This window comes from Lasioglossum baleicum, chromosome 2 (genome assembly GCF_051020765.1).
Source record: "Lasioglossum baleicum chromosome 2, iyLasBale1, whole genome shotgun sequence".
In the NCBI taxonomy this organism is placed as follows: domain Eukaryota; kingdom Metazoa; phylum Arthropoda; class Insecta; order Hymenoptera; family Halictidae; genus Lasioglossum; species Lasioglossum baleicum.
This window is the reverse complement of record NC_134930.1, coordinates 1,683,474-1,707,736: the sequence shown is the minus strand read 5'-3', so window position 1 is coordinate 1,707,736 and position 24,263 is coordinate 1,683,474. Positions and strand designations below refer to the sequence as shown.

Here is a 24,263-nt window from a genome sequence, read left to right as displayed (position 1 = left end):
CCGACTAATGAACGTAATTGATGAACCCGTGTCTATTAGGGCGTCTACTGGCAGCGAATCAATAAAAGCTTTAACTGTTAACAACGGCGGTTTTGATCTTTCCCCGTTTGTTTTCACGCGGGCCGATATTATTTCGGGGGTGGTCTCTCCGGCCTTGTCGAGCGACCCCTCCAACCATTTCCCGAATACCGATTACATCTTCGGCAGGTTCTTAACGTTACTTCCGGTGCGCCGCATTGGTAGCAGTGCATCCGGGGCTCCTCCCTGCAATCTCGTGATCTATGCCCTATTTTTCGACAATTCCAACATTCCATCTCGGGTTTCACCCCCACACGTTGTTTATCGCGTGACGGTGATTGTGGCCCGACTCCGGTAGCTGGAGTTGTCGCTTGGCGCGATGGTGGGTGTTGTGACCACCTTCCCCTCGTTCCTCCGCGGTAGGCATCGTTCCTATTTCGCCCGGCAGCTGAATAACTCGCGCGCGAAGCTGAAAAGTCCCGTTTTGCTATCCCAGCGTGAGTATTTTGGGGTTCGAGATTGCGGGTATTTTGCCCCTCTCCGTCACTTGTGGTCGTAATTGCATTTAAGAATTCGACGTCTCCGGTTTTCCCTCTCCCTTGATGTTTCTGGGGGCTATACCGATTCGGATCGTAGGCGAATATCGGATGTGCCATTTCGGAGGGTTTCGGATTTCTTTTTAATTTTGCTACGTCGGATTCTTTTTCGGCCTCAATTAAAGCTTCTTCCATATGATCGAATGATTCTATTGTGCTAATTGCTATTGCTTGTCGCAAAATAGGTTTCGCGCCCCAGTACGTTCTCCTAATCATTTTCTCCTCCCGCCACGGTGGATCTAATCGCTCGAACATTCCGCGCATGCTGATGATATAGTCTCTCAATGGCTCGTTTTCGCCCTGAGCGCGGTCTTTAATATTTCTTAATAACGTGTCTGGATATTCCGGATCCCCAAAAAATTTCCGAAACGCGGAGGTAAAATCGTTCCAGGTTCGGAATTTGGTCTCCCTCACCTCGTACCAGTGGGCAGCGGTGCCTTCAAAACATTCTAATAGGCATCGAAGTAAATATTCGTCCGGTATGTTGCCATACCGGCGACGTCTTGAAAGTCGCTCCAGAAAGGCTTCCGAATCCTCTCCGGGCGCTCCTTTGAACTTTATTTGCCATCTTCGAATTATTTCTGAAATCGGCGTGCCCCGACAGTACATTTCCTGGTATTTCCGAGGTTGCGGGGGACCTTGAGAATCCCTGGATGTACCTGGCAACGGCGCATTACCTTTTATGTCATGCTGGGTTGGCGGGTATCGGGGTGGAGGGGGGGGCACGAGTTTCCCGTTCTTTAATATCGGTACCGTTAGTTTAATGGGATTAGGGCGTGATCGACTACGTGCAGCCCCCTCCTCGTCCGAATCCGGGGTATTTACGTTGACGGTATTTTCCTCCGTATCCTCTTCAAAAGGGGAATGGTAATCCCACGGGTCTTCGTTGTTCGGATTCCGCGTAGTATCCATATCTCTATCCATCGGCGACTCAATTCTTTTCGCTTCTAATATTGTAAACACGAACCGTTTATTTTAGCCTTTATGGCTCGGGCCGGGTGACTTGACCGTACGGCCCCGCTAAGTCCCTCTACCGAACAAAGAAACTCATATCTCGACCGGGTGACTCTCGAATGACCTGGCTGTCCTTGCAGCAAAACGTTATCGGGAATTTAGCCGTCCCCAGCTTTTGTACAGTCGTAAATTCTCGACCCTCGCAAAACAATAATCAAGAAATCTTTTCAGATTTTTACTGATATTGCCTACCCTATTTCCCGGATGGCCCTAGGCAACCATCGACGGGATAAATCACTCCTTCGTCAAGGTAGCGACTTTTCTTTGCGAAATTATTACAATAAATCAGGGCAGCAAAGATTTTTCCGCAAATAACGACAATAAGCCAAGGTAGCGAATAATATTTTCGCAACCAGCTTCGATAATCCAAGGCAGCGAATAATTTTGGGGGGGGTGGTTTCAACACGAGACCGGGTACGACAGCACTAGGACTCAAAAGGTACCCTCCATCACCATTGACAACACAACAATAAATAATCTGGTTACTGGGACCACCCTCCACGCGTAAACGCAGGGCTGGTACCGCAGTCACCAAACACAATGTAAATAATCCGAAATAAATAATAAAAACAAATGATGTCTTCGGCAGCCAAATATATCAATTATCAGAAATGGTTGCACAGTTAAAAAAAAATGGTGGTATCGAAATGGAAAAGAAACGGAAAAGACCAGTCTGAGAAAAAGAAGTAAAAGAGAATAGAAAGGAGAAATTTCCAAAATCGATCCGAAAAAAAAAATTATGTACAATTCAAAATCAATAAAGTAAATAACTAATAACAAATAATAAAACTAATTTGTACAATTGAATTTGGACTGGAAACAATAAGACTACAGACCAAACAACTAGAAAAATTAAATTAACAAAAGGACGACAAAACAAGAAAGTGCAATAAATTAGAAAATAAATAGAACAGAGAGAAGAACAACAGAAAAACATGAAATAAATAACAATTCATAAATATTAGATGGCAATAAATAATAACAAAATCAAAAATATCACAGGTGCAACAATTCAAAAAAAAATTATTAGCCACGGTTCAAAGTTTTTATTTTAGGGGGTTCTCAGTTCAAAATTTTACCCGAGCCATTCAATTGTCATATATTGAGAACCACAAGCAAAAAAAAATTTTCTATAATAATTCAGTAAGGTGTGAAAGGCAACAATAAAAGCAGTTTCAATAATAATTTATTAAAGTAAGAATACTTCCTCGGAATCACTGATCGGCACGACAATTCAATCAATGTCTTTGGAAATACCCTTGAATGGCCCGTATTAAATGTAATGTAATAATTATTTTTCAAAATCAACAATCTTTCTTCGAATTCAGTGATTGGAACGACATTCAATCTTTGTTGTCGGAAAGATCGTTCAGTGGCATACCATAAGTAGAACAATCGAAATGGCAACAATACACCCTAATCAAAACAATAGTAATGGCAAGAGTACACAATAATCAATTCCATGCTCGTTGGCTCGTAATAGCTAGTGGCTGTCGTAAACAAGTTTTTCAACGCGTGTTCGCCGTCCCGGTACCGATCGCGTCCGAAATCTGCTCGAACGACTGCGATGGAGAAAAATAAACTTTCCTTGTGCGAGCCTCGCGTCTTCGGCGTATCCCTAACACAAAAGTATCCCAAAATCCCTCACACAGGTTAAATTTACTGTGAGAGGTCCCTGTTCGGGCGCCAAATTTGTCACGTCGCTTTCTTAACTTTTCGTACTGATGGTCGAACGAGGAATAGCGACACCGAGAATTTACAGGCGAGAAGCCGGGCCACGCTCGGCCGCGCGAGGCGTGGTCCTCTCGGGACAAAAATACGTTCACAGTCTCGTTATTCGAAGATCAAACGTGATACAATTTCGGGCGCCAGACACCTGAAGGTGTCACGAGAAAGAATCGTAATCTAGACACGAAAGCGGAACGCGGTTGGACTCGCGAGACTGTGACGTAGCAAACGTAACCTGAATAGCTATCGCAAGGGCGCAGGATTCTACGTCAGGAGAACACGAGACGTTCCCCGCGACGGGAAGGTTTTCACACAAGGAATAGACAACGTTTCGGCTAACAAGATGTTTATTCGACGAAATGACTGAGCTGCCGACGATTCGGCAGCAATTACAAACGTAGCCGGCGCGTATTATCGCGACTGATGGAACTCGCACGCGCAATGCCTCTCTTACTTTACAATTTCGCGAAGAATTCGGCCGCGATAAGAACTTCGCGACGCGGAAGGCCTCGAAGGCCGTTTTCCGACCGAACTCAGATGGAATTCGCGGTTTCTCTTGGACTTGCGTCGATCGAACAGAATTTACGACCGCGAATCGAACACGCGACGGTGTCCCACCGTGGAACGAGCGCAGGTTATTTAGAATTAACGGCGGCGACGATAATATCCCGAATCCGCGACTTCGCGTTTAGATCGGCGTCGTACAACCGCCATAAGGCGGCCACGCGGCCCCCCGCTATCCGACCGGATTCGTACCGCGACAACGATATCCTTCACAATATGAAGGATTCGTGCTTGGACACTAACAGTGTCCCCAAAATCTCGTCCGCCTCGTTTGCCGTTAATTCTCGCGACACCTATTCCTAACCTCGCCGCGCTACCCGAGCCAACACGAACTTCACGAAATATCGAAAGCCTGATCGGCGCTTACCACAGGTAATTCAGCAGCAGCTACACGGCAGCGAATCTCTCGATCCCTTGGTTTCAGCAGGCGCAAAATACAATAATTAGCAATCGTTCAAAGATACAACTTTCTGTTAACGATTCCGGAGACGCAGTGCACGTTCACGCGGTAGCTCGGGTACGCGGAAGCAGGGCGTCCCCCACTTTTCGTATTCCGCTTTCTTCACGCAACATTTCGGCCTATCGCTAACGCGGGATTTCGCTTCAGCGAATCCGTCGCGACGGCGCTCGGCTTCCGGCAGCGTTTGGCCACTCCGGCAGCGCTGATGTCCGATTGGCCGCTCCCCGATGAGACGATCGACGTCAGCCAATCCGGTTGCGGTGCAGCTTCTTCCCGGACGAGGCGACGACAGGGTAGAGTAGTTGATCGTCTCTGCACCGGATGCCCTCGTCGGCGCCTCCAGGTTGATAGTCCTGGGCCTTGACGATCTCTCGTTGCTTTCCCTCGAGTTATGCCTTCTTCCTGCCTCGAGGTGCTGATTCTTGACGGCGTGTTGCATACCGTGTTGAAAGTGGAATTCCGGATCCCGCCTGGGACCCGGATACGGTCCTGTAAACGTTTGTCACGCAAATTGGCGCGACATTGAAAACATTAGAATGCGCCTTTTTAGGTCTGTCTCGTGCCCAGGGAGATCGCTCGCAGCGGCCCTTATCGCGATGCTTGACCAAAGGGTGGCCCGGTCTTTCGTTCAGGAGTTTCGAGTGACCTAGGCAATCTTGCCACGTCACAACTCCTCCCCCCCTCGGGGAGACCGGGCCATACCGGTGGCAGCCACCCATCAGGCTTTCGCGGGCTGGGTAGCGGACGCTCTCCCTTGACTCGTTCCATCCAATATCACAAAACTACTTGTTCACCTTACCCCAACATGTATTCGCTACCTTACCCCTTTACACTAAATACTTACTATATGTCGTACACCAATGCGGGCGAGAATCCTTCGACGACCGGCATTTATTCTAAAAAGAATGGTTCGCAAAAAAATTTTTCGCAAATGACCGTTATTCGCGACTGTTGGAATGGGTATTGGGTTTCTACAATAATTGGTAGTCCTATTTCGGCAACGATTCTTTAATCTAACTTCTTTGGTGTCCTAGCGGCACAAAAATACAAGTTTGTCAGTCTTTTAAGAACAAGGTAACTTCTAATCTGTTTATTAGTAATATAAATTAGCTATTCTTTGCTAACGCTCCTTTCTGGGCAGCGTGCTTCTAGTAAAAAAAATAATATATGTCCCTCGTATGATTTTTATCCGTAATAATAACACGCAGGTAGGAGTTAATCTCTCTTTGCGGCAGCGACTTCTCCGCCGGTTATCCTAGGCTTTATATCCCCATGGGTGGTGTGGTCCGCCTTCCTTCCATTCTTGTCCGCATTTAGGGCAAGACTTTATGGTGTAGCCCCCTCGACCACATCGAAAACAGTACACTGTTGCGGGCTCCGAGCAGTATCGGTGGCTGTGTCCCCGTTTACCGCACCTCCAGCAGTTCCTCTGTCTATCGATAAATTGTATTTCTTGGGGCTTCTTTTGTTCCCTTCTTGTTTCCGGCAGCGATGGTTTTGTCCCAGGTTCCCTCTTGAGTAAGGGTGGTTCCCCATACCGGTATGCTTTCTCCAGAGGAGCAGCTTTTAGGAACTGTGGGTCCCTCTTCTCCGGTGCGGGCGCTTGTTTAGGCAGCCGTGGTCTAACTGGATTTATTATTGTGGGTCTGCTCGGTCTCTTGCGTCTCTCCTCTTGTCGCTTCTCCTCCTCTCGTCTCGCCCTTTCTCGTTCTTCTTCTTCTTGTCTCTCCTCTTCTCGTAATCTCGCTATCCCATGGCGGTGCACCCATTCGAAACTGTCTCGTACGTTTTCTATTATGCCTCTCGCCATTTTTCCCGGCGTGTACGGAGTAATGAGCGCGTTTTCGGCGATGATTTCCTGGGGCTGCTTGATCTCGGCAGCGGTTTCTTTGAGTTCCAGGAATACGTTAGTGCCCTCTTCAGGCTTCTCTGCTTCGGCAGCGATCTCGTCGGGTTTTACCTTGTCGTCAGCGCTCTCTTCAGGCTGCTCTGCTTCGGCAGCGACCTCGTCGAGTTTCCCCTTGTCGTCAGCGCTCTCTACCGGCTGCTCTGCTTCGGCAGCGATTTCGTCGAGTTTCCCCTTGTCGTCAGCGCTCTCTTCCGGCTGCTCCGCTTCGGCAGCGATCTCGTCCGATTTCTCGGCTATCATTGTTGTGGAGTCGTCTAATATTTCTGTTGGGATGTCTTCCAACGTGGCGTCCAACTCTCCCGTTGTTTCTGGTTCTCCCCCTTGCTTATCTTCGAGCGAAAAGAATGAACTACTCGAGCTGGTTTCTTCCTCTATTTCTACTCCTGACACTGGGGAACAGTCTTTCGTCGTCTCTGTTGTCCCTTTTATTTCTTCCCATTGGGTGCGGAGGAACTCTTCTATCTGTTGCCTATCTTCCGACTCCTTTAGCCGGATGATTGCTTCCTTAATCTCGGTTAGTGTATTCATCCTTCGGTCCGGCAGCAAATGAATTCGGCCTGTCTTCTTTTCCGAAGGCGACTCGTTTTTTTAATTCTGTAGGGAAAAGCTTGAGTACATTAGTTTTATGCCTTCGTTGCGTGTGATGGAAGGTATGCTTTTATGTCGCTTATGTGGACTTTTCCCAAGTCTCGGCCGTCTTCAGTAGCAAGGGCATATACTACTGGGGATATCTTTTTCGTAATTATTACTGGTCCACTGAATTTGGGTACCAGCTTTGCCGCAAAATGTTGAGCTGCTGACGAAAGTGCTCGCTGTCGTTTTACTACTCTATCTCCTACCTCAAATTCCTTATTTACATGTCGCGAATTATAATATTTGGCCTGCGTGTTATAGGCACTTTCTAAATTTTCTATCACCCAACTTCGCAAGGTTTGTAGGTGCGCTACCCTACCCTTCCAATGATCGGTCGGCTCTAATAACATGTCTATTGGCGGTTCATTGTCCGCTCGTACGCCTCTAAATGGTCGCGGATCTCGCCCGAAGTTCAAAAAGGCTGGGGACGTTTGTAACACGGAATGATAGGCCGTGTTATACGCAAATCTGAATTTTGATAAATTAATATCCCATTCTCTGTGATCCCTCTCTAAGAACGCAACTATCATCGTCTTTAGGATGCGATTTACTCTTTCCACCGGATTTGCCTGCGGATGGTACGGAGGGGTTGTTGTGATATGAATGCCATACTCTTCGGCGAGCTGATGTAGGCATTTGTTAGCAAACTCAGTGCCGTTATCTGTCAGGAGTACATCGGGTGTACCCCATCGCGAAAATATCAAATTTTCTAGGGCTTCCGCAATTTTAGGTCCTGTTGCACGTCGAAGCGGGGCGCACTCGATCCATTTTGTAAACAGATCTTGCATCACCAGGAGGTACGCATGACCGGATTTGCTTGACGGAAAAGGACCCATTATATCGGCAGCGACCACTGACCACGGCATGTTAATATGGCGCCGACCCATCAGCCCGGAAGGGAGTGTTTGCTCCACTTTCGTTAGCTGACAGGTTGTGCAGCGTCTTACATATTCCACGGTGGTCCGATACATGCCGGGCCAGTAATACCTAGTCGCTACCCTACGATACGTTTTCTCTATTCCCAAATGTCCTGCTTGTGGGCCGTCATGGGCCTCTTGCAAAATCTCGGTCCTGCGCTCCTCCGGGATCACCAATTTCCACTCATTGGTATCTTTTCCCAAAGTCTCCGCAATGAGTGGGTCTGTCCTCCGATAATATAATTCCCCGCTCCTAATGCACCAGTCCTTAAATCTGTCAGGATTGCTCTCTATTTCCGCGAATTTCCCTTCGTACCATGTGGGTTTTATTACGGCACCGACTTCTAATTCTCCTTCGACCCCCTCAAAAGCACGTGATAGTGCATCCGGCACTTTATTTAGGGCCCCTTGCCGATACACGACTTGAAAGTCGTACTCTAAAAGTTGCAAGGCCCATCTCGCTAAACGACCCGATGGGTTCTGTAATTTCCTCAACCACCGCAGGCTATTATGATCTGTTATTACCGTAAATTTATAACCCTCTAGATAAGCTCTAAATTTCTCTACTGACCAGACTATTGCAAGGCACTCCAGCTCTGTAGCTGAGTATTTCCTTTCTGGCAGCGTAAGTGATCTACTTGCGAAGGCAATTACTTTCTCGATTCCCTCGATTTCTTGAGTCAAGACTGCACCTAATCCGACGGTACTTGCATCCGTTTGCAAGGTGAACGGCAACGAAAAATCCGGGCAAGAAAGAGTTGGGGCGCCAGCGATCATATCCCTTAGGGTTTCGAAGGCGGATTGTTGTCCGTCCTTCCATACCCATTCCCGATTCTTTCGCAAAAGGTTGTTTAAAGGTTCTGCTAGTGTTGCGAATCCTGGAATAAACCGCCTGTACCAGGAGGCCATGCCCAAGAATCGCCGCACTTGTTTGATGTTTTTCGGCACTGGATATGTCAGAATAGGTTGGATCTTTTCCGAATCTACTTTCAACCCTTCCTTGCTTACTACGAACCCTAAGTAACGGACCTCGGTGCGGCAGAATTCACATTTGTCCGGGTTTATTATAAGACCGGCAGCCTTTATACGATCTAACACGAGTTTTAACCATTCCAAGTGTTCTTCAAATGTTTTCGTCACTATTATGATGTCATCCAAATACGCGAATACGTGGGGCTCCATCTCTGGCCCTATTAAACGATCAAGCAACCGTTGGAAGGTTGCTGGTGCCCCCGTGAGACCGTACGGCATGCGACGAAATTGAAAAAGGCCTTTACCCGGCACTGTGAAAGCTGTAATTTCGCGACTATTTTGTTCGAGTGGAATTTGAAAATATGCTTGACTCAAATCTAGGGTTGAGATGTACCTTGCCGTTCGCAGTTTGTCCAGGATCTGGGTCATTAACGGCAGCGGATATGCATCCTTCCTCGAGACTTCGTTGACTTTTCTAAAGTCCAAGCAGAATCTATATTTTCCGCTTGGTTTCTTGACCATTACTATTGGACTTGACCAGCCACTATTAGATGGTTCAATTATGCCGTCTGCTAATAGGATATCCACCTCTTTATAAATGGCCTCCTGAACTTTAGGAGAGACGGCATAATACCTCTGTTTAATTGGCGGGTGCTTCCCCACATCTATCTTGTGGCTGATCAAATCGGTCAAGCCCTTCATTTTCTCGAATTCTGGCAACTCAGTCTGGAGGAAGGTTTCCAGTTGTTGTTTTTCGCTAATTTTCAAAATCTGTAGGCCGCAGCATACGGTGGTTGGGTTTGGGTCGTCGAAGGGGAATTTTTCCTCCGGATTGGACGCAAAATACCAAGTGGCATTGTGAAATTCCGCGACTATTCCAAACAATGCAATCGCATCCGTTCCTAATAAGAGAGGAGTCACGAGATTATCTAACACCCTGGCCGAGATTTCCTGTTCCTTTGTTCCTATCCTTACGCGAAATTGTGCTTTTTCTTGAGCCTTATCAATTGTCCCCGTGGCGAGGAGAAAATAACACGGTTTTTCCGTGTTTTCCACCTTAACGGCAGCGCTACTAAGCTGTTCTATTACTTCCCGACTAATGAACGTAATTGATGAACCCGTGTCTATTAGGGCGTCTACTGGCAGCGAATCAATAAAAGCTTTAACTGTTAACAACGGCGGTTTTGATCTTTCCCCGTTTGTTTTCACGCGGGCCGATATTATTTCGGGGGTGGTCTCTCCGGCCTTGTCGAGCGACCCCTCCAACCATTTCCCGAATACCGATTACATCTTCGGCAGGTTCTTAACGTTACTTCCGGTGCGCCGCATTGGTAGCAGTGCATCCGGGGCTCCTCCCTGCAATCTCGTGATCTATGCCCTATTTTTCGACAATTCCAACATTCCATCTCGGGTTTCACCCCCACACGTTGTTTATCGCGTGACGGTGATTGTGGCCCGATTCCGGTAGCTGGAGTTGTCGCTTGGCGCGATGGTGGGTGTTGTGACCACCTTCCCCTCGTTCCTCCGCGGTAGGCATCGTTCCTATTTCGCCCGGCAGCTGAATAACTCGCGCGCGAAGCTGAAAAGTCCCGTTTTGCTATCCCAGCGTGAGTATTTTGGGGTTCGAGATTGCGGGTATTTTGCCCCTCTCCGTCACTTGTGGTCGTAATTGCATTTAAGAATTCGACGTCTCCGGTTTTCCCTCTCCCTTGATGTTTCTGGGGGCTATACCGATTCGGATCGTAGGCGAATATCGGATGTGCCATTTCGGAGGGTTTCGGATTTCTTTTTAATTTTGCTACGTCAGTAGTGTACCTATGGGGATTCTAACTCAGGAAGTGAATTTCCGTTATCGTGAAATAGCGTTCGGCTCTGGCGCGTGGCGCCATCTTGATTTCTTGCGGTTTTCCTTATCATTATCATTTCCTTTCCGACGCGTGCGGTTTTCCTTATCATTTCCGGTGCCGTCTTTGTTTCCTTATCTTTTTCCGCGTTTTATTATTCTGTAAATATTATGTAGGTCAATCTTTTGGGTGGGGGAACTTAGTTGCAATATTATGTGAAGCAATTTCCTTATCATTTCCGGTGTCGGCGCGTGCCGTCTTTGTTTCCTTATCTTTTTCCGCGTTTTATTATTCTATCTTTTTCCGCGTTTTATTATTCTGTAAATATTATGTAGGTCAATCTTTTGGGTGGGGAACACATTAGTATTCTTCATTAAATTTTTTCCGCGTTTTATTATTCTGTAAATATTATGTAGGCCAATCTTTTGGATGGGGGAGGGGGGAACACGTTAGTATTCTTCATTAAATTTTTCCATGAAATAGCGTGTCATCGACCTTGTTATTTCATGCGTGGTTATCATTATCTTTTGGGTGGGGATCATGTCCGAACACGTTTCGCATCCTGTCTTGCAAGGCATTGTTATCTGTAAGACCACACGTATTTTTAAAGATTTTTTAAGTTGTAATATTATGTGGAACGATTTCCTTATCTATCACGTTTCCGTATTTTTTCAGTGGGGATTTACATTTTGCGCGATCGGGTTATCTGTAGGACCACATCCTTTGTATTTCAAGCTGTTTAAATATTGCGTGAAATAATGGGATGTGTAAAGAATGATGCGGTTCGCTAACGTGCCATCGTTGCAGGCGTTCGCTGCTACGAAGTTATTTGAATTCGGCATTCATACCGTTTTGCATCAGAATATTCTTGAACAATATTTTCGCGTTCTTTCATGCAAGATTTACTGTGTTTTTCGTGAAAGATCGGTCATTGTCCCGTACGTGGCGGTTTCCATGTTTAGTCCGTTGGACTTGTTGAACGAAGTGCAGAAGGGGCGTATTGATATTTTTTGTGTTTTTAAAACCTGAAGGACAGTTGGTGAGACATTTGAATATTGTGGTGCTTCGATACCGTAGAAATTTCCTTATGATTTCCGACGCGCCTTGCGGTTTTCCTTATCATTTCCGGTGTCGGCGCGTGCCGTCTTTGTTTCCTTATCTTTTTCCGCGTTTTATTATTCTGTAAATATTATGTAGGTCAATCTTTTGGGTGGGGGGAACACATCGTGTCTTGCAAGGATCGATTGATGGGGTCATCGTCCTTGTGGTTTTCCTTATCTTTTCCGGACCTAATTAGTTGCAATATTATGTGAAGCAATTTCCTTATCATGTTCGGTGAGGATTATATCATGTCTTTACAGGAAAGAGAGAGAGAGAGACTTTTATTTCTCTTAGGAGCATATGATTGTAGAAGAGGTATTTCTATTGTGAGAATAATAAAGCCGGGGGAACCACCCTGGTCCAGAATTGGTATAGACTTTTTTCTCTTAGGAGTATATGATTGTAGAAGAGGTATCCTCTGATTATTTTCTACCAAGTTAAAAACTGTAAGAGAGAGATTCGATGCAATTATAGCTCTGTTTTATCAAAAACAGAGAGAGGTTTTATTGTAGCGATCTCTCTCTTATGGTTTTACTTCCGCATTTAATCTTGCGTTTTTAATTATGCTTAAAATCTAAACCGCTGTTTTGTGCAGCTGCAAGACGTAATTATCGCGCTGTTTCATAAAACAGTGAGAGAGGTCCTATTGCAACGATCTTTCTCTTATGGTTTTGCATTTCCTTCCTCATTTAATCTCGCGTTTTCTACCGGTGTTTAAAAGGAGGCGGCGGTCAAATGCATTTTCAGTTTGCAATCATGTTGAGTATAATGGTGCCACGAGAGCCACGTTTCGTGGTCGTTGACAAAAATCTGTCATTAAACGAGCTGTTGAGCGTGCTGGTAAGTATCGTGTGTTCATCACTGTGTTATCGTGAAATATATTTTTTCAAACAAAATTTACACTGTACGTTTATCTTACAGACATTTGATACAAACTACGAACGGTGCGAGTTTATTCGCGGTTGGCGATTAAATATGCGTCGCTGTCGCGAGGAGGTGGAGGAGTGGGATGGGGAGTTCGTTACATCAATTGCAACGTTATTTGAGTGGCAAGTATTATTTATTTTTTTACAATACAAGATTAAATATTAAAAATAATGTTTTTTCTTTCAGTGGTCCGGACTGCTAAATAGTTTGCTGCTACATTTCTCTCAAAATCTGTGCATACGTGGTTTCTGGGTGTCTTCCTAAATAAATATTTTTTTAATTTATAAAAACATTTCTTAATTAATTTTCTTTTAAAAAATTTTTTTTTTACCTGGTATCCGCACACGTCTATCCCTCTCGGTTGTGGCGTTATTGCGCTAGGGTTAGCTCCGATCGGTACGTTACCACAGTTCGCCCCGTGAACGTATCCGCAGCATCTGGACCAGATGCGGTGCTCATTCATGGGAACGTCGCCATCTTTCCATCGATGCAGCATTATACCACATTCGAAGCATTTGACGAGATCTTCGTCGCACAAGGAGAAAAATCCTGCGGCTGCGAGGTCTTCAGGTTTGACGATGTGTGAATAACGCCATGAACGGAAAGTTTGGAGTCTGTCGCGCTCGAGACGCAAATCAGGTGTGGTGTCCGGTATCTCAATCATTTTTTTTTTTTTTTTAAAACGCTGGGTGAAAGAAGTGAGTTACGTTTTTTTATATAATTGTTTAGCCATGCTCGAAATGTTTGCACTTCGCGCAGACAGCAATGGTACGGTTTTGAAGAGCGTTTTGTCCAACAGTGAAGTTTACACGGTACGTGAGCAGTTCGGTACATGGGATCGTGGACTAATACATCGTATTTTGGACATCCTAAATTTTCCAAATTTATCGAGTTTATTTCTAATTTTCGAAGGATGTCTCTCTCGAAACACCCACCTTTGTACGCTACGACGGGATTCGCGTGATCGCGCACAAAATTGCGTATAACATCGAACACGTCGTTCTGTTGATATTTTTCATAGCCGAAATCGATAAATGGAATCCCGTGTACAAAATTGCTTACGTACCGTGCCGACTTTTTGTCAGCATCTGATAAACGATGAAAGTTTATTCCCAAACGAAATTCAGCGAGTTCGAACGAGCCGTCGTAAACATTGATAATGGCTAATTCTTTGCATAAAAATTTTCTCTCGACAATGAATCCATCCATGTCAATGATTTGGGTGATTTGAGCCATCTAAATAAAAAAATGTTTTCTAACCAATGATTGATTTCTGTATAAAAATAAAAATTGTACTTACCGTGAAAAATGGAGCGAAGATCACACGTTCGCTGAATAACGACGACTGTGGGAGAGAGTCATCTATAGTATATATAATACCCCCACCACTATACTTATCGGTGTGAAAATAAATATGGAGGAGATTTTTTTTGTTTATTCGATTAATAAAAAGATGTTTTTCCATTGTTTATTTATTAAAAGATTCATTTTCACATTTATTCGATTAAAATATTGTTAACGGTAGTTTAAATAATTTTTCGCACAATGTTCGTCAATGGATTGTACTCCACGATGCAGTCATGTATCATCAAGCAGTATGCGGTTGTCGAGGGGGCAATGTTGGCTCGACATTCGAATTCGATTCGCACGTCGATCGTGGCATTTTTCAGCGCTTCGTTTTGCCGAGAACAATCGAGAACGATGAATGGACCGTATTTCAGGAAATCTGTGACGTTGAGTAGCGCCTCGCCGTTTCCATAGTATGATTCTTGGAATTTTGTATACATATCGTAGAGCAGCGCGTATTTGTCTTTTTCGAAATCAACATTTAGATCATCGTACGGATAGGTTTCCGAATTCAAGTAGAGCCGAATATTGGCTAATGCGCAATGATCGAAATGCGTAGCTGTTTTCGTTAAATTATTCTTTCGCGCGGTTTGTAAAGCGAATATCACGTATCGCGGTTTTTCCATTTGCGGAGCTGTTTTTATGGCCCATGTGTGCTTCGTAGTCGCCTGGAGCAGAGGATACTCGTACAGTTCCCATGATCGAAAGCTCATATCGATCGGCTTGTCGTTGCCCAGAATACGTAACATCGACAGCTTATTTATTTCATCCAACGTGACGTGTGGCATTCGCCATTGAATTTTGTATAGATCCAGAACGGGTTTCGCATTTTCGGAAGAACTGTACAACGCGTTTGTGTTGGTACGCGAGCGAATTAAAATCAATTCGTGGCGGGCGTTTATTACAACGCGTTTGTAGTCTTCGCAGAAGCCCAATAACATGCTCATAGGTATGCAAAAGTTGAAGTTTATCGCCGCTGTGGTTGTCGCGGTTTTCCTCTGCGCCTCGGTGTTATGCGTCCAGCCCGCGTTGGATAACGCGCTGCTTCTCGTCGTGGACAGGCTCACGTAGTTCTTCAGAGTCGTTGTAGTACCAGGATTTCTGGACCGATCGATTTCAACGCCGTTCAATTCGTAGCGTATTTCCTCGAACATAAACGCAACGGCATTGTTATCGAGAGCCGCCGATTCGATTGTTGATCCCGCTGGTAATTCAAGTTTCCCAGGCAAACTAAGTTTTCCCTCGACGTATAGGAAGCTTCTGCACGGGAGCGTGTACAAGTCTTGCTGTTGAATTGGTATGCGTATCTCATCGTTGTTTTCAAACGTTGTGTTGGCATATGGATTGTATGTGTGCAGCTCGATCTTCGTTATTCGATTGTCGAAGATCGGCGCTTCGGAGATGCTCAAAATGTCCTCAAACATGGTGAAAAAAACACTTTTTTCCTCTTTCACTTGTTTTTAACAACGAATCCCAAAGATTTCAGATACTCTGCGTTTCTCGCGGTCAGTTTTTTACACTCGTTTGGTTTCTTATGAATTGATGTGTTCTTCTTCAAGGTCGTATTGTTATGAATTAACATTGCTTCGTCGCATGTGTAGTCGTACCGTGATTTCTTCACCGCGAAAATCGATCAAACGTCCGGCTTGGTCCACGATGCGAATCGTTAAATCATCGATTGCTCGCACAACGATTGGAAGGTAAATGACTCGCGTGGGCGTTTCGGATAATTTATACCCCGGCGGTACCTTGGGCGCGAACTCATGTATCGTGTGAACGAGTTTGCCGTTGTCGTACGATCCGGTGGTTACGTTACATTCTACTCGAATGATGTTCACGTTAATGATATTCACAGGCGCGTTCGATGCGTGCCACGTGTTCGGCGATAAAACGCGGTTCGCGGAAAATCCCAGAATGGACCCCACGCTGTGAGGCTTCGCAAAGTTTATCCGAAACTTGCTGATAATTTCGCTTTTCATGGTGTTGTTGTTAGCCTGCAGGACCAGCGGATATTCATTATCGGCATCTTTGAGAGGATATCGCGTGCGTATTTCGTGCCTCAAGTACGCGTTTATCGCTTCCAATTCGTACGAGCCGTCGGGGATGATGATCTCTTCGTCTCTGTCGCCGAAGTAGAATAGATTGTTACCGATGCTAGCGCTGATGTTCGGTATCGTGTAATAAGTTTGCAAATCGAGCAATCCCAGCTCGTATTCGTCGTTGTCCAGATTTATAGGTGGAAAGTGCTGAGACGACAGAATGCTGCTTCTTCCCGACAACGTGAACGTGAATGACCTTTGCATCTTTACGACTCGCGGAGAAATTTCACACACAGTTGTCCGCACACGCTTTCGTCGTAGTTTTGAAAACGTCTGTGATTATACGAGATTGTCGCGTTCGCATCAAAGTAGCGAATCAACTCGACCGGCGGGCGAAGATTCCCAAAACTATCGAAGTATTTGACACGCGAGCCGTGTTTTATGTATGCAACCCAGTGCGTTCCGGGTCCGCGACTATTATCTAGATTGACGATACCTCGCTCGTTTACCCATGCGCGTTCCGGCAAATTGTCACGCATAAAAACCCCGCGAAAATGTGGTAATCTTTCACACGCTGTCGTCAATTCGACGTCCGTCGTCGTGTTGTCTTTCTTTTTTTTTTTTTTCTCTTAACCTTCCTCAAGCCTTCTCCACGCGTATACGGCGCGAGACGTAACCCGCGACCCTCCATGGTGCGATTGTGTCGCTCGGCTTCTTGCAATTGTTTCTTCGCGGCTTTCGCGGCGTTTATAGCTTTTACTACTCCCGCGGCGCCGCCCGTCAATGCTCCGATAGCCGACAAAGCGGGCAACAGCAGCGGTAGAAAACCACCGCGTTTGGCGATTGGGAGAATTCGTTTTTTTCGCCTTTTCTCGCGTTTCTTTAGGCCCATGCCTAATTTCGTTTTAGCTTTCATGGCTGCCAACACAGCAGCCGCAGACACCTTCTCTCCGAACGAAGCGTCTCCGGACTTTATGCGCTGTAGCGCTCGATCCGCCAAAATATTGTCGGCCACGTGACGATCACCCAGATCCTTATGCAGCGAATACGCTATGTCGTGCTCGCGACAGGCAGCGTCCAACGGATTTATTCCACGGTCCCCACGGGCTAATCGTGCACGCAGTTTCGTACCAGGACCGCAGAATTGATAACTAGGTATATGCAATTCGAACGGTAACGCGTTTACAGCTCTGTTTAAAAGCCCCTTACCGAGGCGCGGCATAAACTGTTTTAAAAAAAAGAACACGAATCCTTTTTTCACGGGGGTCGGAGGGGGACTGATACCAACAATGTTCGAGCTCTCGTATAAATACTACCCGCCACCCATCGAATCAATCGAAGCATGCGTTTCGTAAAGCAATCTTTGGATATTCGTGTTCCGACGCATCGCGCGTTCGACGATCACTCCGAGGCGATGCGAAAACATGGATCATTGTTACCCGGTAATGTACGATGTGTGATAAGCGGTCCGTCAGGATGTGGTAAAACGAACGTTATGATTAGCCTGTTGGAGAGCGCGAACGGATTACGATTCGCCAATGTATACGTGTACTCGAAATCGTTGCGTCAGCCAAAATACCAATACTTGAGCAGACTGTTCTCATCCGTGGGGAAGGATGTGGGCTACTTCGCGTTTGCTGACAACGTTGACGTAATCCCTCCCGCAGAAGCACGGCCCGATTCGATATTCATCTTCGACGATGTGGCGTGCGATGAGCAAGATATCATGCGAGAATATTTCGCGATGGGTAGACATTCGCACGTCGATTGCTTTTACCTGGGACAGTCGTATGCGAGAATACCTAAACATTTAATTCGCGACAATGCTAATCTGCTGATTCTGTTTAAACAAGATGTCATGAACCTGCGACACGTTCATCAGGATCATGTAAATACCGATATGCCGTTCGAAACGTTTAGCGCGTTATGCATGAATTGTTGGCGAAAGAGGTATGGATTTCTCGTAATCGATAAAGACAGTCCTGTCAGTCGAGGTCGTTACAGACGCGGATTTAACGAGTTTGTCGTACTGTAACGGACACATTTGCTCGATAAGAGCCGTTGGAGTCACATCTCCGATATGTCATCGAAGAAGAGGAGCTCCGATATGTCGTCGAAGGAGAAGAAGAGGAGTTCCGATATGCCGTCGAAGGAGAAGAAGCTGCGAGCTTCGATCGCGAACGAAATAGCGAAGACCAGCGATACCATACGGAAAAAGTATTTAGCGTTGAAAGTTGGGAAAATGGCTACCCAGGAGAATTTGCAAGCAAATTTACAACCGATCGTCGAACCGTTGAAACAGTTAGTTAAAAATACAGCTACCGCCGAACCGAGCGACGACGACAACGTGTTCGACGACATTAAGGAGTCTCCATTGCGAAAAAAAAGAAGATTCTCAGATATTAAGGGAACGTCGTCGTCCATTATGAAAAAAAGAAGAAGAATAAAGAAGAAAAAGAATGACAAAGTCAGTTCGAGAAATATATATGTTGACGACGACGACGACGACGATGACGACGAGCCGATGATGGTACCGCGACAGGAGGAGGAGGATACCTTCCAATCACCGCGCACTCCATCTTTGGAATCTTCTATGCGTAATATTTTTGAAAATCCTGAAATTCATCACGAGGAAAATCAACAGCTATCCGAGAATTTCGGACCTTTGGCGCGCGAATATTTACAAAAATTTTTTACCGGCCCAACGAAAAATTCCGACAACGTGTACGGAGTATATCTGCAGGACGATAAGCTGATGCTGGGAAATTCAACGTTTGAGGTGGCCAACAACGATGATATCATCATTAGAGGGCTACGGTACAGAGGGACTCGCGGTCTTTACGAATTGATATTCAATAAAGTACCCGACGAGCAGGCGTGCACCGAGGATGATAAGAACGCGTACAAAAGAATTCTCGTTATTACACAAGCGCATCGACGCGGGAATCAGATAATGGGAAACAAAGGTTTCAAGTATAGAAAAATTATAAAACCGTTGTTTTCGTCGCCAAGTGGAAGGGGTATTCAGCTTCCAACTTTTATGCGCGTGACCGACCATCCAATCGATTACGTGCATTGGGACGATCCGAACGAACTCGTCGATCGTCTGAGATTGTTGACGGCTTCGAGGAATGCCGGCCATTCGGGGCATAACAACGAAATAATGTCGATAATCGAGGAACTTCGCGAGGCTGGTTTAATTATAAATTAAAGCTTACGAGTTGACGACATGTCAGTCGATAAAATTGTGGCATTGTTGCGGCTGGATAAAATGCGCGTTCGTTTGAATTGCTGCGAAACGAATCAAACGATATCCTCGGGAGGAGAAGACGACGGTGAAAACTGGAACCTGAGATTTCATCATCTGGAGACGAAACTGGACGAGATATATCAACAAATACTACGGATCGAAAAGCAGTTGTACGAGTTGGTGACGGCAGGAAAACCGCAAGGTAGCAAGAGATAAGGTATTTCGCAGGAAACAGCATATCAGGCGGTCGAAGAAGTCTAAAAAAATGTATGTCAACAAATTTGGTACATCGTTTCGTGAAACGAACAAGCGAAAGTTGGATGTTCCTTTCTATTCGTTACAAAAATATGTACACGATAACGCAATATGTTTGAACAACGCTAATTTGTACGATGCGAATGGAGCTGGGATCGAGCGTGTGGCGTATCCCACCGCAAACGATCACGCGGCGACCAAATCGTACGTCGATAACATTGTAAAACGCGGTGACGAATATGTTAAATCAAAGGTGGAAATATACGTGTTGGACAATGTGACGAGACTGGACAAAAAACTGAAAACATCCGAAGGAACGTTGAAGTCCGAGATCATGGAGAAACTGAACAAACAACTAAAAACGTTACGGTCCGAAATCGTGGAGAAACTGAGCAAAGACCTGAAAACATCTAACGAAACGTTGAGGTCCCAGATCGTGCAGAAACTGGGCAAAGACCTGAAAACATCGGAAGAAACATTGAGGTCCGAGATCACGAAGAAACTGGACAAAGACCTGAAAACCTCTAACGAAACGTTTAGGTCAGAAATCACGAAGAAACTGGACAAAGCAGTAAGAGCTCGATTCCATATCTAGGTAGCGAGAACAAGTACTGTGTGGTAAGTCTAGATCAGAGGTTCCCCCTCCCAGGTCTCATTTCAAGATTTCTAAGAAAGTTCTAAAATATAACAATGGCATCTCCCCACCACCACCTCCCTAGAAGGAGCGAGAGAGAGAGTGAGAATCATGTCATTGCGTGGTGGCAATTCAAGAAGGAAACGTCGTACTCTCTCTCTATCTCATCACGATGAGCATTAACAAATCATCCTACGAACTTATAAGAAAAGTTATTCGGGACGTTACGTCGAATATCGGCAAGGAAGAACGGAATTTCGATTGCAAGGAAGCGAACAATCCCATCCCGTTCAATAGATTGTTGTTGGATCTTTTAAGCTCGATACGTAAACACGCTGTGATCATGACGGATAAAAAAGACGCGTACTTCGATGCGGAGTTTCTATCTATCCAAAATGTGAAAGCCCCCGCTAAGAAGACTGACGCGGCAACGAAAGGCTACGTGGATGATCTTGTCGCCAGCAGCAAAGCGATGGCTAGCAACAACGAATTTTTCGATGCGAAATCTCAACGTATTAAAAATTTGGGGACACCAACCGACGAGAACGATTCGGCAACGAAACTCTACGTCGATAAGACGATCGATTTGTTGAAAAAAGTGTTTGCAGACGAATTTAATAAGAGCGCCGAGGATATTCACGACACGCGAGACAAGATCGAGCACATCCATGAAATCGTAACGGGCAACGAGCTCGCCGATAAATCGATGGTGGCGAAACTGAAAGACATCGAGGAATGCATGCAACAGAATCAAGAAAAGCTGTTGGAGTTTGAAACGAAGATAGAGCATAATTATGGCGGAATTCTCCGTGAAAAATTTATCGAGCTCGAGGACAGGTTGATCGAAGTATTGAAGTACGAGCAGAGGGTGGATCATGAAAAATTGGACGCTGTTGCGAAATTTTCCGATAAACTCAGCGATAGACTTTCAGCCGTGGAACATAAAATCGACAACAAGTTGGAAAGAAGACTATTAAACTTGAAGAATACGCTGCTTGGTAAAATCAGTGATGTGAAGGACACGGTGACCGCGGACAAGTTGAGCCAGGGAAAGTTGATGCTTCTTGAAAACAATGTGGCGGATATGCAACAAAAATTCGCAACTGGCGGTTATGAAACCGGTCAGGAATTGGATAAGAGATTTGAAATGCATAGAGAGAGCATGCACAAGAGATTGGTCGAGCTGACGGGAGAGGGAAATATAACTGGGAAATTTGAAGATTTCAAGAAAAGTTTAAACGAGAAATTCGAAGAAATATATGTGCAAATGCGACGTATCGAGGAGCAGCAACAAGAAATGATACGCGCAGCTTTCGACGAGCTAGATAGTCGAGTGCATCGACGCTTCGAGGACTGGAAAGAATCGATTGAAAAGAGACTAATCGGCGATGAGTAAAGAAAAAGTGAAATTGGTAGAAGAGCTGCACGCCCCGGCGAGACGTTTCTTCCCGCGTAGACGGGTGATCGTGCGAGGATTCGATGATCTTTGGCAAGCTGATATCGTCGAAGTTCAGCAATATGCGCGAGATAATCGGGGACATCGATACATTCTTACGATAATCGATGTGTTTAGCAAATACGCGTGGGCGGTTCCTTTGAAGAGTAAAAATGCGAGCGATGTGTGTAAAGCTTTCGCGTCCGCGTTGAAGAAGGATGGCAGAGCTCCGAACAACTTGCAGACCGACATGGGCAAGGAATTCTACAACGCACAGTTCCAAGAATATCTGAGAAACCGCAACATCCGTCATTACTCGACCTTCAGCGCTATGAAAGCTTCCGTCGTAGAACGTTTCAACCGCACGTTGAAGAACAGCATGTGGAAATATTTCTCGTTGAGCGGAAAATATCGTTGGATCGATGCGCTTCCCACGCTGATCGAGGACTACAATAATCGAAAACACCGTACCACCCGTATGCGCCCCGCGGATGTGAACCGTAAAAATGCTGAGCATCTTCTGTCCACCGTGTACAGCAACGTGAAGATTGCCGGCCCCGCCAAATTCAAGGTGGGCGATCGCGTGCGCGTCAGCAAATTCAAAACTCTGTTCGACAAAGGATACACGCCGAACTGGTCGACGGAAATATTTAAGATCATCACGGTGAAACGAACGAATCCTGTCACGTACCTCTTGATCGATTCAAAGGACAATCCTATCGCCGGCGGATTTTATGAACACGAGATACACGCGGCTAAATACCCCGACGTATATTTAATTGAAAAAATATTGCGCAGAAAAGGAAATAAAATATATGTAAAATGGTTAGGGTTGGACGCGTCGCATAATTCGTGGATATCTAAAACTGCTATAGTTTAAAACTTCAAATATGATTTCTACTTTTTTTATAAAAGATCTTTTCATGTAATTTTTTTATTAATAAATAATGTGTAAAACGTATTCTTCAATTTTTTTTTTCCCCTGACCTGAAAGAGAGAGAGAGGAAATTCTTATACAATAATAAATTTTTTTTTTTTTTATTTTAACGTATTCTTCAGTAACACTCTTACATTTTTTCAACATTCTTCTTCTTCTTCTTCAGTAACACTCTCATACATTTATTCTATTAAATGATATAAAACTGATCTATTCTTCAGTAACACTCTTACATTTTTTTCAATGATATCAAACTGATCGAACACGATTTTCGTAGGTAACACAGCCTTTCCCTGTATCACTTTAGATCATCTGTTTCATGACTCGAGTTTAATCACGTGATCACAGCATTATTTAATATCCCACAGACACCTTATTTGATATTCATCGACGCGGGATCTGGAGGAATTGTTAGTGAGATTTGTTGAGAATGAGACCTGTTCATAGCACAATTTAATTATGTGATCAGAGAATTGTTTTGATGACAAAATAATGCGGTGATCACAGAATTAAACTCGAGCCATGTAGAGGTTCGTTCTCGAATCTTAAAAAGCAACTCCTCCAGATCCCACGTCTGTGTATACCAAATAAGGTGTCTGTGGATATTAAATCAAGCGGCGATCACGTGATTAAACTCCTGCCAAAAACAGGTTATCTAAGTGAGACAGAGGAAAGGTAGTGTTTCCTAAGAAGATCGTGTTCGATCAGTTTTACATGTGTGTGCCTAATCTTCAGTATACATATGCATTCAGTAACACTCTTACATTTTTCAACATTCTTCAGTAACGCCAATTTATTCTATTAAATGATATAAAACTTCATGTACTTCAGTAACACGCTTATTTTGAATAAAATAATGTAAAATCAAAACATCATGTCCAGGATAACAGTCTCGTTCTTTATCTTACCATACATCATCTGTTTCATGACTCAAGTTTAATCACGTGATCACAACGTTAATTGATATGCATAGAGCGGGATATTGAAAGGATTGAAAATAAGATTCGAGAACTGACCTCTAGATGACAGAATTTTAATTATGTGATCACTGCATGGAATTGCTCTTAAGACTCGAGAACTGACCTCTAGATAGCAGAATTTTAATTATGTGATCAGAGAATTGTTTTGATGACAAAATAATACAGTCATAACATAATTAAAATTCTGCCATGAACAGGTCAGATCTCGAATCTTAAGAGCAATTTCATGCAGTGATAACAGAATTAAAATTCTGTCATCTAGAGGTCAGTTCTCGAATCTTAAGAGCAATTCCTTCAAAAATCCTAGTCTGTGCATATCAAGTAAGGTGGTGATCACGTGATTAAACTCAGGCCAGTAACAGATGATGCAAAAGTATGATAAAGAACGAGACTGTTAACCTGGACGTGATGTTGAATCAGTTTTACATTTTTTAAAAAAAAAATCTCACGAAATTAACATCGCTTAGACGCTTCTAGCGCTATAACCTCGGCGCCCAAAGTCACCAGTTCACAATCTATTAGCGAGTTTTGATCGAAAGACCGGCTCTCGACAATTGTTTTGATAAAATTTTCTACTCTAACATTTTTTGAAATAACAACGAAATCGGCAAATTTTGCAGCAACGTCCGGAACGTTGTCTACTAATCCTATATACATACTATCTATACAAAATTCTAAATTGTATATGTTACACATAGTTTTC

At 44.7% G+C, this 24,263-nt stretch overlaps 1 long non-coding RNA gene across 1 annotated transcript in view; it reads left to right on the top strand.

Annotated features, from left to right (window-relative positions):
• The window catches only part of LOC143219186 (uncharacterized), a 148,645-nt gene that overhangs the window by 70,979 nt on the left and 53,403 nt on the right, over nucleotides 1-24,263 (top strand). The gene's annotated exons all lie outside the window — the stretch shown is intronic.